The sequence below is a fragment of the Portunus trituberculatus genome, chromosome 48 (assembly GCF_017591435.1).
Source record: "Portunus trituberculatus isolate SZX2019 chromosome 48, ASM1759143v1, whole genome shotgun sequence".
NCBI classification, from domain to species: Eukaryota; Metazoa; Arthropoda; class Malacostraca; order Decapoda; family Portunidae; genus Portunus; species Portunus trituberculatus.
This window is the reverse complement of record NC_059302.1, coordinates 3010925-3027659: the sequence shown is the minus strand read 5'-3', so window position 1 is coordinate 3027659 and position 16735 is coordinate 3010925. Positions and strand designations below refer to the sequence as shown.

At 42.7% G+C, this 16735-nt stretch overlaps 1 protein-coding gene across 6 annotated transcripts in view; it reads left to right on the top strand.

The window, feature by feature from the left end:
- Nucleotides 1–896: 896 nt before the first annotated feature.
- LOC123498597 (glutamate [NMDA] receptor subunit 1-like) overlaps nucleotides 897–16735 on the top strand; it is a 51522-nt gene continuing 35683 nt past the window's right edge. For 4 of the 6 annotated variants that reach the window (XM_045245860.1, XM_045245857.1, XM_045245858.1 and 1 more), the window contains exons 1-2: nucleotides 5019–5156; nucleotides 14242–15277. The gene's annotated coding sequence lies outside the window, so the exon portion shown is untranslated. Of the gene's footprint in view, nucleotides 1115–5018; nucleotides 5157–5476; nucleotides 5658–14241; nucleotides 15278–16735 lie in introns of those variants that run through there. The other 2 variants (XM_045245856.1, XM_045245855.1) reach the window with 2 other exon arrangements.

Here is a 16735-nt window from a genome sequence, read left to right as displayed (position 1 = left end):
TCAAAATGTTTCTAAGATGTACTTTTGAATGAATTGAAGCTGTTAGTAAAGGAAGGGAACTTACTGCAGCTTACGGCTGTTACCTATGATGTGATTCAGTCAAATGTGGTGTGTAGTTAGTTTTGCATGATAATATCAAACTCTGAAAACAAAACTTTCAAATCGGAAAATGTGCGTCTTGCCTTTGCATGACAGTAAGGGTTTGCTGCCCTCTGGAAAGCATGATGAAATTATTTTTAGTGTGTAGAGGTTAACATCATTAACACCATCCCTAAGTAGATGTTAACATTACTACATTGTATTATTAGTAACTTGTATTACAGCTGTGGTGCGCCTTATGCTTTGCTGTTAATTTTTTTATACGTATTTTGTTTTGACTCACGGAAGCTACTCAATTATTGAGGTGGTAATGAATGATAAATGATCACTATTTCTATCACTAGTATTGTTGATGCTAATAGACATAGGCTACTAGTAGTATCAGTATCAGTTATTGGAATGACTCATGAAAAATTTTACATACATATATATGTATATATATATATATATATATATATATATATATATATATATATATATATATATATATATATATATATATATATATATATATATATATATATATATATATTTTTTTTATTAATTTATTTATTTATTTATTTATTTTTTTTTTTTTTTCAAGCATACAACTTTTGATGATGACAAATTTCCTTAGGTAGACTTCATTGAGTTTGAGGCAGTGAAGCGTGTGATTTATAGGGAGGACTGCTGAGCCACCCACCAATCACAGAGTTCGAAACTTAGGGACATCATCGCCAATCATGTCAGAGACAGACGACAGTCACCAAACAAGGGAGTGACTCTGTTAGTGCAGTACAGCTGGGGAGGGAGTCCTGAGGAGGCGTGGTGTTTGGCGTGGATATAATCTTTGATACTCGCACTACTTACTCTATCAATAGGCTTTTAGAAGAATGGAATTGGTATCAAGATGGACGGGAAAGATTCAAAGACTACTGACATCGTTGTTATTGTATTTATTTGCAAGACAAGAGTTTGGAGACTAGAAAATGTGCTAACGCCATTCCTAGCCCAGCTCCCCCTTCTCGCCAACAAGGTAGGCTACATGTTGTGAACGGTTGACTACTGTTATCGTCATGTTAATCTGTAACAACCCCAGAGCGATCAGCTGGTGAGACAGGTGTTGCAGAGACCCATCAGGTAATGTGTAGGCTACAGCTGCCCTTGGTAATAGGTATGATTATGCATTTTCGTGGTTCAGATATTGTACGCAGTTAGGATAGACGTGTAGGCTAGGCTTTTGACTCCACAGATATATTAAGTACAACAAAACAAATGAAAAAAAAGTATGGATTCTGGAAAGGCTATTGACAATTATTATTATTATTATTATTATTATTATTATTATTATTATTATTATTATCATCATCATTATATAGTTACCGTTATCATTAGTAGCGTAATGGTTGCTATTGTTGCTACTGCTGTTGCTGTTGTTGCTATACTTATTATTCTTATCATTCTCATCACCATCATTTCCTGTCACTATCACAACATAATCACCATCACGTCACCCTTGCACTGGTAGCGGGCATCACGTAGCCAGGCAGTGAGTCACGGCAGGTCCAGCAGGCAGCAGTGGCCGTAGCCGTGGCGGTGGCGGTGGTGTGCGAGTTGACCACTGCATATTTTTCTTAATGTATCGGCTTTAGTCCCGACATTTTCACGAGATCAAGCTATGCTGCGTCAACAGGAAAGAGTAGTAGCTGGAGTTCCGATAGTTTCGAGGGGAGACTATTGTTTCCTCAAGTCTTGCTACTTTTGTTTCTTAGGTCCATGTCCATTAACACTTTCCCACCGCACCTTTACTGATTGGGAGAGGCTGTAGTTGACGTGACACGGGTTTTCAAGAATGTTTTTATGATGGTTGTAGTGATATAGATTAGGAATATTTCAGTATTATCAACAGGAAAAATATTTGAAAACCGGATTATCAACTTTATGGCCTTTGGAAATCGTCGTAGTGAGAAGGCAAAGCGTTTGAGAGTACTGGTTTTATTCTTTACAGTGGATGGCCGTATCGCAGACAGACTCCCTCCTTTCATCGTTTCCCTTCCGTCACCTCTTCACTACTTCGCCCATTCCCTCTTCATCCTTTAGACATTCCTCTTTTTTTTTTCATAATGTTCATTTCTTCATTTCATGGCTGTTTTCTGGTCTTTGTTCTTTGTTCTCATTAATTCATCCAAAACGTTCTTATTTATTCTTATCTCTCTCTCTCTCTCTCTCTCTCTCTCTCTCTCTCTCTCTCTCTCTCTCTCTCTCTCTCTCTCTCTCTCCTTTTATAATTGATTGTATACATGCTAATATTTTCCTCCAATAGTTACGTGCATTCTCATTTCTCAAATTCACTTCCCAATTTTTCATTTTCTTTCGTTCTTCTAGTTTATTCTCATTATCTTGCAGCCATTAACTGTTTCCCATTTCTTCATCATCCATTTTCATTCTTCACACATTCTAATTCATTATTCACATTCTACATTTTTATTCCTCGTTTTTGGTTATTATTATTATTATTATTATTATTATTATTATTATTATTTCCTTTTCATTCTTCATTCTTAATTTCTTCATTCCTCATTCATCATTCAATTTTTTCTTTATTTCTTATACACATATGTTTCATTCCTCAGGTCTCCGTCTCATTCCTCATTTCTATACTTCACTCTTCTATATAGTCTCATTCTTCTTTGTATCTAATTCTCGTACCTCATTCCATATGCCACATTTTTATTATGTACCTGTGCTCATCCATTTTTTTCTTCATTTTTTTCATACTCAATTCCACTCATTACTTATTCCTTGATTTCCACTCCTCATTCCTCATACACACCGTCATTCCTCATTCTTCATTCCTGATACTCATTCTCACTCGTCATACAAATCCCCATTCTTTATATCTATCTTCACACTTCCCATTTTTCATTCCTCATTTTTCATTCCTCATATTCCTCATTCATCACGCCCCATTCCTCATACGCACCGTCGTTTCTCATTCTTCATTCCTCATATTCAAACATATATTCTCATCCCTTATTCCTCATAGATATACACATTCCTCATTCTTCATACACATCCTCATCCCTCATTCCCCATTCTTCATTCCTCATACACATGGTCTTTCTCCTCATCCTTCCTCATTATTCATTCCTCATATACTTTCCTTCCTCATTCTTCATCTTCCCTCATTATTCATTCCCCATACACCCTCCTTTCTCATTCTTTATTTCTCATACACTTTCCTTCCTCACTCTTCATTCCTTATACATCCTCCTTTCTCACTCTTCATTCCTCATACACCCTCCTTCCTCACTCTTCATTCCTCATATACCCTCCTTCCTCATTCTTCGTCCTTCCTTATTCTTCATTCCTCATACACGCTCCTTCCTCATTCTTCATTCCTCACACACCCCTTCATTCCTCAGGGCACTGTAGCTACACGCCGAGTCTTCCCTTACACCTTTACACACATTCCCTTAAACCCGAATGTCATGCAGTTGTCTTTTATTTTCATTTTTATTTGATTTTATTTTATTCTATTCTACTGTATTTCATTTTATCATTACTATTTTTTTCTTTTCTTTTTTTTATATATTTCAGGTCATCCCTACTACATTTCCTTCCTTCCTTCCTTCCTCCTTTCCTTTCTTTCTTTCTTTCTTTCTTTCCTCCTTTCTTTCTTCCTTTCTTTTCTTCCTTCGTAAAAAACATTATGCTACCTTCACGCAGTCTTCCTTTTCAAAGTACATTCTCACTTAATAATGCCTCATGATCTCAAAATATTAGCTGTGAATTTGTCGAAGAAGAAGAAGAAGAAGAAGAAAAAAAAAAAGGAATATTTTTATCACTTTTCGTTGAGATGTTCCGCTGGCATTTTTCTCCCCCTTTTTCCGTTGCTTAAGAGGCATCCCGCTTTAACCTTCAGGAAATTGGGTCACTTTATCCGGCAGTAAGACCCTAACTGGTTGACTAGTAATCGCTTAAATACCCCACATAATTACCCTGGTGGAGTGATAGGTAAGGTGGTGCGGTATGGTGGTGTGGTGTGGTGTGGTGTGGTATCCGTTCCCGAGTCTGCCTGAGTGATGTGTGTGTGTGTGTGTGTGTGCGTGTGCGTGAGCGTGTGTTTGTGTGTGCGTGTGTGTGTGTGTGTGTGTGTGTGTGTGTGTGTGTGTGTGTGTGTGTTCAGCCAGATGACCCATTTTCTCTCGCCTGTCTATTTTCCCTCCGACTTTTGACTTTCTTTCCAACAGTGTACACTCCACCGTGTTTATTAAAGGGAAAAACGGCCTTACTGACGGGACCCAGTAAATATTCGGTACATTCCATAGATTTGTGTACGTGCGCGTGTTGTGTAGGTAATAATTGTGATGTATATGCGGGTTAGAGGTATTGTGTGTATATTAACTATATGTCTGTGTGCCCTCATTGCAGTGTTACTATATGGAGATGTAAGGTCACCTAGCAGGGAAGCCGCTTGATGTGGTGATAAATAGTGTGGTGGTGATGGTGAAGGATGGTGAGTCTGTTCTCATGAAAATGTTGTGTGTGTGTGTGTGTGTGTGTGTGTGTGTGTGTGTGTGTGTGTGTGTGTGTGTTATCAGCTTCATATGTGACTAAGATGGTTTCCTGGGGATTACAGTCTTTTCCCCTCAGATTCCCAGACGCAGATAAAGTGGACTGTCCTGTGCCAGTGTCCAGGAATTACAATACATTCACGTACACTGGGGCGGAAACAGCCTCCACGGGGCCTCTGAGTGAGTTTTAACTTTTGACATTGTTTCTGCAAATTTCTCTCGACAACTTGGTATTTTCAGCAGATGTAGCAGATATTCCAGTAGAATGATGATCAAGCAGGTATCGAGAGCAGGTATTGGTGGCCCGAGGGTCGGCCGGGAAGTGGCACGGACAGGACCGGTGGCAGAGAGGTGCGCCGGTCGGAGCAGAACAGCACCTAGAGGCCGCGAGGCGTCAGTCTCCGGCGGAGAGCGGTAGCGGAACCCGCCCGTACCTGCCGGCCCGCAAATTTCCTCGTTATGGCTACCTTTTCGCTCACCATCTCATCCAACGGCGTTCAGGTATGTGCTGTCCTCCTGAACAAGCAGGGCAATGCTAATGAGTGACCCGGCGTCTCGTAGCTGAAGGAAGGGCGAGGGAGGGCGAGATGCGCACCTGATGGGGAGAGGGCCATTGCTCGCCCGGAGTTATGACTAGGCTGTATTTTGACCTAGCGTCGCCGCCCTCAGCAGGGCGTGGGTATTCACGAAAGGCCTTGTTGTATAAGCATCCGTGCTCTAGTTAGTGAAGGCCCATGGCACGTATCACGGGCGGGGTGGGCGCGGGCGGGCGTGTTTATCTGGAGCGCGCCTGGATCAATACACCATTGGTGGCAGGGAGGGTTGAGGCGACCCGTCCTCTCGACCCGCCTTCATAATGCTCTTTATATTTACATCCTGCTGTTTCCTACACTGCCTTAGGCCTTCGCTTCGAAGCTGCAGCTGCCTGTGCTGTCTCGTCTAGGTCTATGCCTGACCCGTACCCTCCACCACGCACCTTTTGTCCCTGAAAATCTGCCTCCCGTGAGTTGCATCCCCATACTCGACCATTTTGATCATTTCGCAGTTTCTCTCCGTGGCCCTCCTCACCACTAAAGGGACCCATCTCATTGCAAGGAAAATACACGCCGGAAAATCTTCAGTCGTGTATATAGTATGTGTTGTGTGATAAAGTGGATACATTTTCTTTCTCCTTCACCGTAAAGATCGAGTGGAAGCCCAGTGTTGAAGGGCACCGTTACGGCCTCCTCCGGCCTGCTGCTGCTGCTGCTGCTGCTACTGCTGCTGTTGTTGCCGCTGTTTCTGCTTAGTGAACTCTTTCAAGTTGCAGTCGTGTTGTGGTCGGGTTTTGAGGTTTGCAGGTGAGGTGTGCATCGTGGTGGTGACCTGCAACACAAAGATGACTGCTGGACCACCACTGCAGGACACTTGAAATGACCTTAAGATAACCACAGTGACCATCCTGCTGCTCGTGAGTCCATTACTATGCTTTAATGAACTACCCAGCTTGTGTAGTGACCATCCGCCCCTCAGGCTGTTGCTTAGGGACCTGTATGGCCACGGATGCCTGATGTGGTGCCCTATGGAGCCCGTGTTATGGTGCACGGCTCGGGCTGATGTGGTGAACCAAGACCCCTTTGATGAACCACTTGGAGTGTCGTAATACGCTCCTTGGGGCGGTGTAGTGGCCACTTGGGCTAAGATAATGAAGCACTGGGCTGCGTAGAGTGACCCACTTGGTCCGGTGTACGGAACCACTCGAGCTGATGGTGAACCACTCGAACCGATCATGTGAACCGCCGGGATGATCGTGAGGATTTGTTAATTGCTGTGTAACATAATTACTGTGTGTGTGTGTGTGTGTGTGTGAGAGAGAGAGAGAGAGAAAGAAAGAGAGAGCCAAGCCAGTCAAGCCGTGTTTACTAACAGTCCCAAGGTGGTGGTAGGCTCCTCCCCTCCAGTGTTTACATTCCCCACACTCCTGCCGCGGTGACTCACGTGTGCCCATGCCCTATAGTAACGCTGCTGCTCTCATCACACGCACACACGCTATTTGGGACACTCACCATACGTACACACACTAATTTTGGGGGTTCCACTTTTCCGTGTGTGTAACTTAATCGTGTTTGGGTCATTATTTCTAGAAAGGAGGATAATTTTTTTTTTTATTTGGTATGTGTTAGTGTATATATTCTTAATTAGTATATTTTTTCATTCTTAGATTTATAATTTTTGTGTGTAATTTTCCTGTTTTCCTTTTTATTTGTGTGTCTGATATAATTCAATGTGTGTTATTCGAATTGTGGTTTCATATATGTAGTCTTTTTATTTATTTATTTAATTTATTTTTTATTTAGTTATTATGTGTGAATTTGCTTGCGTATTTATCTATTTATCTATCTATTGTGAATATGGTTGCCTTTGTGTGTGTGTGTGTGTGTGTGTGTGTGTGTGTGTGTGTGTGTGTGTGTGTGTTACAGATTTAACGTATCTACATCCGGTACTTGAATAACCGAATCTTGCATGTCTACTTCAACTTCATTCTAAAGGCAGTGCTTCTTGATTTTTCCCTCATCCACTTTTTTTTACATATATTTTTCTAGACTACTTAAATTTCCTACATTTTTACGCGTTGTTCCATTCCTATATACAATAACTAACGAGTCTTATTATTAATATACCCAAACATCATCATCTTCACCTCCTTGTACAAAACTTCACGTTTTCTTTCATTTGTATTTAGTTAAATTACATTATAAACCTGCATGGGGACTGGTAACTAAGTGGGAATTTTTGTTTACTCATTTTTTATTACTCAGTTTTCCTCTCAACATAGAAAAGTTGTACCTATATTATTCTAATTTTCTTTTAGTTACTTTCGATATTTTACGTAAGAATCTTAACACTTCTCGGTTTGCTCTCTTTGTGACGACACTTTTGAGTTCTCCACCATCACGAGGCAGCGCCCTCTAGCCACCACCACATCGTCCTCTCTTACCCAGCGCGACATCTCCTCCTCCTCCTCCTCCTCCTCCTCCTCCTCCTCTCTCCAAGAACCTGTGCTAAAGAGATTTTCCCCCTTCTCATTTTTCTATAGTTAGTTTAATGCAGGACGCTCACCCAACATTAACTAGATGTAGGATGATACAGTTGTGTGTTCGTTTGTGGATATGTGTTATGGATGTATGTGTGTATGTGTTGATTCTCTCTCTCTCTCTCTCTCTCTCTCTCTCTCTCTCTCTGTCAGCAATCATTATCAGCTAGCAACACTCGGGCCACTGGCGCTTCGAACTGATAACGGAACCACACTCCTCCTCCTCCTCCTCCTCCTTCTCCTCCTCCTTCTCCTCCTCCTCCTTCTCCTCCTCCTCCTCCTCCTCCTCCTCCTCCTCCTCCTCCTCCTCCTCCTCCTCCTCCTCCTCCTCCTCCTCCAGTAGCCCCTCAGCAGCGCCATCATTTCCACTCCTCAAATAGTTCCCGGGAATTTCGTGGGCGGAATCACGGGAACCTGACTGTGAGGCGAGGGAAAAGTGATGCTTGTAGTGAAGTAGTAGTAAGGTTGGTCGGTGGTCGCGTCGTCATCAACGTTTATCAGTTACCAATATCTTTTATCTTCACTGCTGCTGCCAGGAATTACTGCTACACACACATTAACACACACACACACACACACATCAATAAACTACTGTAGCTTTTTCTTCTTTCTTTATTATCATCATTATTATTGTCACCTTTTGTTTATGTGTCCTCACGATTTCTGTATCTTTAGCATGAACGTCTTCCTCACTCCTCACCATCAGTACCTTTCATCATCACCATCCCGCGGCTTTCATGACACTTCACACTCACCACTCCACCTTTTCCAACCCAGTATCGCCTTTAGTACCTTCACCATTGTCACCACCACCTGCACTATTCATCTTTATTTTTACGTCACCTCATCACTATGTACCAACTTATACCACACCACACTACACCACCACCACCACTACTACTACCAACTTACACCATCACACCACTACCACACCACCACCACCACTAACTTACACCTCCACCTCCACCCCTTCGCCACCACCACCACCACCACTACCACTACCAAATAACACCACCACACCATTTTCACATCACCACCACTACACCTCCACCACCACTACCACATCACCACCACCACCACCACCACTACTACCAACTTACACCACTACACCACTACCACATCACCACCACTACCAACTTGCACCTCCACACCACCACCACACCACCACACCCTCACCACCACTACCAATTTACACCTCCACACCACCACCAACACACCACATTACCACACCACCACCACCACACCACATCACCACCACCAGTCCTCATGAGAGATAGGCAGCGACAAGAGGTAACAGGACTGGCCCAGACACACATCAACTTCGCGATAAAACATTAATTATTTTCACTTTCAAGTCAGGTTTCTTTCCCGCTCAAATATTGGTTGGTAGCCTTCACCCCTCCTTCCCTCCACCCCCACTTCTCTCTTCCCCTTCCACCAAACTGCCTGGCCTGGAGCTCCACCGTGTGTGTGTGTGTGTGTGTGTGTGTGGAGGGGGCCGATGGTATATCAAGATTAATGTTGATATCACTTCATAAATGTTTAGGTTCAGAATATGCGCCCACCTCTTCGTTTAGTTATTATTTATTATTACTGTCTTATTGATTCGTCTTTTTATTTATTTATTTATTTATTTTCTTTTAGGGAGGGGTAGGGCGGGCAGGGTAAAGGATGGTGAGGAGGGATACTTTTTTTTTTCTTTTTATTTAGTTCATTGTTGGTTAGTTACTAATTTGGTTTGTTGTTGTTGTTGTTGTTGTGACTGATACTATTATTCCATACGGTTACTACTACTACTACTACTACTACTACTACTACTTCTCTCTCTCTCTCTCTCTCTCTCTCTCTCTCTCTCTCTCTCTCTCTCTCTCTCTCTCTCTCTCTCTCTCTCTCTCTCTCTCTCTCTCTCTCTCTCTCTCTCTCTCTCTGCCTTTAGATGTTGAAAATGGGTCGATGAGTGAGTGAATGAGGAGATACTGTGTGTGTGTGTGTGTGTGTGTGTGTGTGTGTGTGTGTGTGTGTGTGTGTGTGTGTGTGTGTGTGTGTATGTGTGGAGGAGTGAGAGTATCATCCGGTGTCCCAGGAAGAGTGGCATAAAAGTTACATACTCTCTAAACTGGCTGAGATGGCGGTGTTGGTGGCGGGAGCTGGCGACACACACGCCTCGCCCTTAGTGTGTGGAAGGAGCTTTGTATGAACTTGTGCACTTTTCTCTGTATCTCTTTTTCTTTGTTACACCCTAAAATAACCTAACCTAATTTAACCTAAGCTAACCTCCTCTTCTTTACCCTCTACGTCTTTTTTCTCTGTTACACCCTAAAATAACCTAATCCAACCTAACCTGAGCTAACCTTCTCTTCCGTACCCTCTATATCACTTTATCTTTGCTGTACTCTAACGTAACCTAACCTAATCTATTTTAACCATATCTTCCTTGCCTTTTACATCTTTTTCTTTGTTTTACCCTAACCTAACCCATCCTAATGTAACCTAAGCTAACGTAATCTTCCTCGCCCTCTATATCTCCTTTTCTTTGTTATCTCCTTATCTAACCTTACCTAATTTACCTCAACACAATTTAACCTACCCTAACCTAATCTTTCCTCCCTTTTACAACTTCTTTTCTTTGCTATACTTTAAGACAACGTAACCTAATTTATCTTAACCTAACCTAACCTAACCTAACTTAATCTTCCCTCCCTTTTCTTTGTTATACTCTAAGAAAACCTAATGTAATTTGTCTTAACGCAGTGGAACCTAATCTTTTTTAATACAACATAGCTTAACCTAATCTAACTTAATTCAACTCAGTGGGATACAATTTGGCTCATTACTTTTCTCTGCATTTCTTTTTTTTTTTTTTTTTCATATTGTATCTTGTTTAATATATATTTCTTACTTTTATTGCAGCTCTTATTTTTTTTCCTCCTCCCTGAATCTAATATTATAACCTTTCGTATATCTTTTTCATTTTTCTTTTTTTCTTTTTTTGCGTATTGCTGTTATTATTATTATTATTATTATTATTATTATTATTATTATTATTATTATTATTATTATTGGTGGTGGTGCTGTTGTTATTGTTCTTGATCTTCTTGTTCTTGTTTTGTTCTTCTTGTTCTGGTTTTTGTTGTTGGTGTTGTTGTTGTTGTTCATCATCCTCATTATCATCATCATCATCATCATCATCATCACCTTCTTTTTCTTTTTCTTTTTCTTCTTCTTCTTCTTCTTCTTCTTCTTCTTCTTCTTCTTCTTCTTCTTCTTCTTCTTCTTCTTCTTCTTCTTCTTCTTCTTCTTCTTCTTCTTCTTCTTCTTCTTCTTCTTCTTCTTCTTCTTCTTCATGTTGTCCTTCTTTATGCTGTTGTCATTATTATCACTATGATTCAGCTCCCTTAATACAACCTTTCACTCCTTACACATAGATAGAGAGAGAAGTGGACACACAGACAGACAGACAGACAAACAGACAGACAGACCACAGTCCTTAACATATAAAAAGCATCAAATAGAAAATAAAACTAAACTAAACATCACAATTTCAGAAACAATTTACAAAGGTACCAATGATAATCAAAACACACACAAGAGCCACAAAAAGAACCAGTACTTTAATGCATCTTATCCTAGCAAAACACTTAGGCAACTACAAATATCACAACACACTGTCATTAATTCATCTGACTTACTTATTTACTTTTCCATACATCGTTTTCCCTTTTTCTTTACTTACTTATTGGCTTTTGATACCTTCCATATCTCTACATCCTTTCTGTGTGTCCGACTGCTAATAAGGACGAGTGAACAGGGCAGGAGAAGGTAGGACAAGCACAGTAATTCCCCGATGCAAGTGTGGGGTGAAGGCAGGTGTGGTGGCGGGCGCGAGGAAATGAGGTCACGGCGCTGGCAGATGTGTTTCAGGTGTGGCAAGGTGTGGCCAGGTGTAGGAGTGTTTTCTGACCTTGGCCACCTATCCTAATAACATGAATTACTTTGGATTACATAAAGAGAGTGGGCTAAGTGTAATTACATGGCTTACTTAGTGGGGTTTGTGGGTCAAGTATGGTGGCAAGGATTACTCAGAATTACATAGGGAGTGGAGGGTGTGTGGACAAAGAGGGATGATACACATTACATAGGATTTGGTGTAATTACATAGGGAGTGTGGACCAAGTGTGATAGAAGGGATTACATGGGATTATAGCAGATTACATAAGGCTTCTTAGGTGGTGAAATGCTTTTAGTGGCCATCTTCTTATAGTTCGTGTGTGTGTGTGTGTGTGTGTGTGTGTGTGTGTGTGTGTGTGTGTGTGTGTGTGTGTGTGTGTGTGTTCGTTAATCATACTCCAAAACAGACTCGTGCCTTTGACTTGTGCCGTTTTAAGAGGGAACTTTCAAGACAGCTCTCCTCAAATTTTAGATAACCCTTTTTGCTTGCACTCTTTAAGAACCAATGTCTTTTGTGGGCCTATTTTTTCGGCGTTTTTTGTTATCTTAGGTGTAGAAAATGGAAGTGGAAACAAATCTTACCATCTAACAAAGGCTTTTTCTAAGTCTCGCCTCCTCAAACTTAGATGCGATGTATTAAAAAGGTGCTTCATTTCTCGTGTGAATGTGTGAGTGATCAAAGCTGTGCCTATTGTTGATCCTTTGGTTTTGTAAGCACTGATGGTTGAGACTAGTGTGACCTTACTACTGCTGAAGACCTTATTCCCAAAACCTCTTACATTTCTCCACCTTTAAAGATTTTATATTCTTATCCATAAGTTTTTGCCCTTTTTTTTTTTATACAGTCACATTGATAATTCCCTCTTCGTGTTATCAATTCCCTATCTCTTTCTTTTGGCTAACTCTTTCAAACCTGCACGTGGACTGGCAACTAAGTGGCCTTTTTATTTGACTCTTTCTATTCCCCTTGACAGTTTCCCTCTCTTGAATAAAAAAAAATAGGGTTTTCAGTGCCTTTTTATGTCATTTAGCGTCGGCATGAGTAAACACAAGTATATCTATTTATGTATTTGCTTGAGGTTGTCTGGCTGATCTGTATTTATATAAGAAAGGGAGCAGTGATCAATCTTTCCTCACGTACCTTGCTTTATTATCTAACGTCTGCAGAAGTGAGCACACCTGTATCTATTTTTTTTTCTATTTTTGAATTGACCTGCCAGTTTGGCTTTTACTTTAATGGACTCTTCCTCACGTGATGGTGTTGTCTGTGCTGTGCTGTGGTGCTAATGTGCTAATGGTGGTGCGTCATGAGAGTGTGCTGTGTAAAAATCTAACCTAACCTAACCTAATTGATGGTGGTTGGTTTCAGTGTCTTGTGCTTTTCATTTAGGTAATGCAGGTGACCATCGCGTGAGTCTTCGAGCAGCTTAGGTCAGGGATGTGTTCTGTTATAACCATCATGTCATCTTTGTGTTAAATTTTTCTTATAAACTATTGGTGAATATGACAAAGAAAAATTGGTCTCTCTCTCTCTCTCTCTCTCTCTCTCTCTCTCTCTCTCTCTCTCTCTCTCTCTCTCTCTCTCTCTTAGTATTTAATTGTATGTGGCTACTCCTGCATCACCATTTCCTCGGCCTGCCTTCCTCTTTAATGTATCCCAAGGTGCGCGTCACAGTGTCCCGCCAGTACTGCCTCGCGACGTGCTTATTTCAGCCGTAAAGTCTCGCACTCGCACAAACACAGCCGTCTTGTAGCGTCGCCTGAGGAATTATATGTCTTTTACTCCTCCAGACTTCATATTTAGGTGTCTTGGCATTCTCTTTCCCCCCTCGTTTCTTGCCGCAGGAATGGGAACGAAACATCTATAAGTAAGCTTGTGTGAATCTTTAGGGAACAAGGGGTTATTTTGGCTCCTCTTCTCCCTCCCTTTCTCACCACGTATGCGATGTAGCGGCCTGTCTTTCCTGTCCTGCCAACGCCACGTGATCTTGCCGCGCAGAGTGAAGTCAATCAGTGAAGACACGATCGTTCTCATTGTTTTGGTGGTGGCTGTGAGGAGTCCCGTGAAGGAAGGCAGTGGGGGTGGGGTGTGCACGTGTAGTTATAGGTGCGCGCCCATCACCTGGCCACTGCTGCTTCCACGGATGTATGGTGTACTGTTCCCCTCTAGACAGGCAGGCGCTGTGTGTGCGTGTGTGTGTGTGTGTGTGTGTGTGTGTGTGTGTGTGTGTGTGTGTGTGTATGTGTGTGTGTGTGTGTGTGTGTGTGTGTGTGTGTGTGTGTGTGTGTGTGTGTGTGTGTGTGTGTGTGTGTGTGTGTGTGTGTGTGTGTGTGTGTGTGTGTGTGTGTGTGTGTGTGTGAGAGAGAGAGAGAGAGAGAGAGAGAGAGAGAGAGAGAGAGAGAGAGAGCGAGAGAGCGAGAGAGTTGTGTGTGTACTGCTGAGATCAATCATTAGCAGGTCTCACCATCTTTAGTCGTACATTGTAAGTGGTGCAGCAGGTGAAGGCATTACCTGTGTCGTGTCACTCCCCATAACCTCACCTTTGTCTGTCTGTGTGTGTGCAGGGGCCGGGCGGGGCGTGAGGTGCTGCTGCCCTGCTGGAGACGTTTCTGCCGCTGCCGCCTCCGCCACCGCCGCCGTAGCCGGTCCAGAAGCCCCCTCGGCGGGCCTTGGTGATTGGGAATGCCCCTGTGGAAGGACCGTGATCAGTGTGTGTTGGGGCAGAGTCAGTGGGAGTCGCTACCTGGGGCCTGGCAGGCGCGTGGAGGAGGGCGAGGAGGGCTGGACCCACTGGCATGCCTGCTTCAGGAGCCTCCATTCGCGCGCTGACTCCCACACTTCACCCCCCTCTGTCTCCCCCCCCAGCCCGGACCACACCACATAGCGTTCTTTCCTACGTTCCTTCCTCACTTGGTTCATTAAATGTGTCTTCGTTAACCGGTGACTCGCTTGTGTATAAACTGTTCGTCTGAGTCTGCCTGCGTTGGCCCCAGACGCCTGGAAAAAATAGAAAAAATAAGAGAGGTTGTTGCCTTTCGCTTTCACATCTCGAGTAAAAAAGAAACGCAGAAAATTTACAAAAAAGTGAAGAAGAAAAGGAAGAGTGAAAGAAAATCGGTGTAGTCTTATATCTCCGACAGCAGTCTTTCTTTTTTGTTGTTGTTGTTGTTGTGTTTTTCTTCAAACTCTTTTTGTTTTGTGTGTCTGTGTTCCCTACCCCCCCCCCCACGCTTACGATCGTGCTATAGGGAGTGAGGCAAGGGCAAGGCGTGACAGGTGCACCAACACCCAAGGGTATTAGTGTGCGGATGTCTGGAGTCAGCTGCTGTACACTCCGCCACACTGCTGCCGCCGCCACCACCACTACTGCTGCTTCCGCTGTCCCTTCCCTTACTACTCTTCGTTTTCCCTCTACTAATATTGCTGCTGCTGCTACTACTACTGCTGCTGCTGCTACTGTTGCTGCTACTACCACTACTGCTACTACTACAACTACTACCACTACTACTGCTGCTGCAACTACTGCCGGTACGGGTGCTGACTGTGCTGAGGAGTCCCTGTCCTCTGTCCAGGCCACTACCCACTCCGAGGCTGCACAAGGTAAGGACCACTCTCGTCATTAGTGTACCTGTCCAACCCCCCTCTCCTACCCCATCTCTCTCTCTCTCTCTCTCTCTCTCTCTCTCTCTCTCTCTCTCTCTCTCTCTCTCTCTCTCTCTCTCTCTCTCTTTGTCCTCCATTCTTTGATTTGGATTTCATAGTGTTTCAGGATGTCCATTTAATTGAGATGAAGCTGCCAGGGATCTCACCTCTATACACCTGCTTATCACGGCACAGTGTTTGCAGTGTTTTAGATAAATGTTGAATTATACTGTACTCGTATGTGTGTGTGTGTGTGTGTGTGTGTGTGTGTGTTTTACCTGTAGATGTCAGATGCTGATATAAATATACAGTGAGTTTATTTTTGTATTTTATGAATATTATCTGTCATGTACATTACCTCTACTTATTTTTGTTGAGAGTCATTTAAGTGTATTAGTTCCGTTTGCCACTTTTTATCATCTTTGTATCACTTAGAAATAAGTCTCCTATCTTTGGCCTTTGTATTATCTGTGAGTGTACAAAGCGCTGAATTCTGTGAGAACTGGAATGCGGCGGTGTTATTCTAGCATTAAGAGTCTAATAGAAGGCAAAAGACTGAGAAAGGTACACAGGATCACGAGACGGAGATAATATAGGTACACTGAAATAATGACAGACACGGTTAATGCATGAATGGGAGCTGGGGAAGAGTACCCTGATATTTTGCCGCAGCAGGGGGAAGCAGCGGCAGTTGTTGCTTATAAGATCAGTCAGACAGTCAGTTCTAACGAAGAAGGAAGGATAGTTTTTTTTAGGGGGAGTTGAGGCAGGTAGATGTTCAGGTGGTGAGAGGAAACAATAGTGGAGATTTGCAGAGAGAGAACAGAGTGAGTTGTCCCAATGAAAACCAGGTAGATGCTGTCTCCTTGTCCCCGGCGGCTTATGCTCCCGTTGCTGTGGCGCTCCCTATTAACCAATCAATCAATCAATCAGTCAGTTCCTCGTGACCTTGACTACAGGGAAGGACATCGCTCGGAGCTACACTGAGGGAGGAAACTTTTTTTTTTTTTTTTTTTTTCTCGTATCAAGTTTTCAGTGTCTGGCGGTTAGAAAAATCTGCGGTCACATTTTGCTGCATTTCATCAACTTCATCTTTGCCCACAGCGTCTGAAAAAATCACTTCACTTTGTTGTATTGTTGTGGCATCCTGTGTGTGTGTGTGTGTGTGTGTGTGTGTGTGTGTGTGTGTGTGTGTGTGTGTGTGTGTGTGTGTGTGTGTGCGCGCGCGCACGCGGTATTGAATTCTTCACTATACAACAATATTGATGATACTACTACTACTACTACTACTACTACTACTACTACTACTACTACTACTACTACTACTACTACTACTACTACTACTACTACTGCTGCTGCTGCTGCTGCTACTACTGCTACTACAACAACAACAACAACAACAACAACAACAACAAC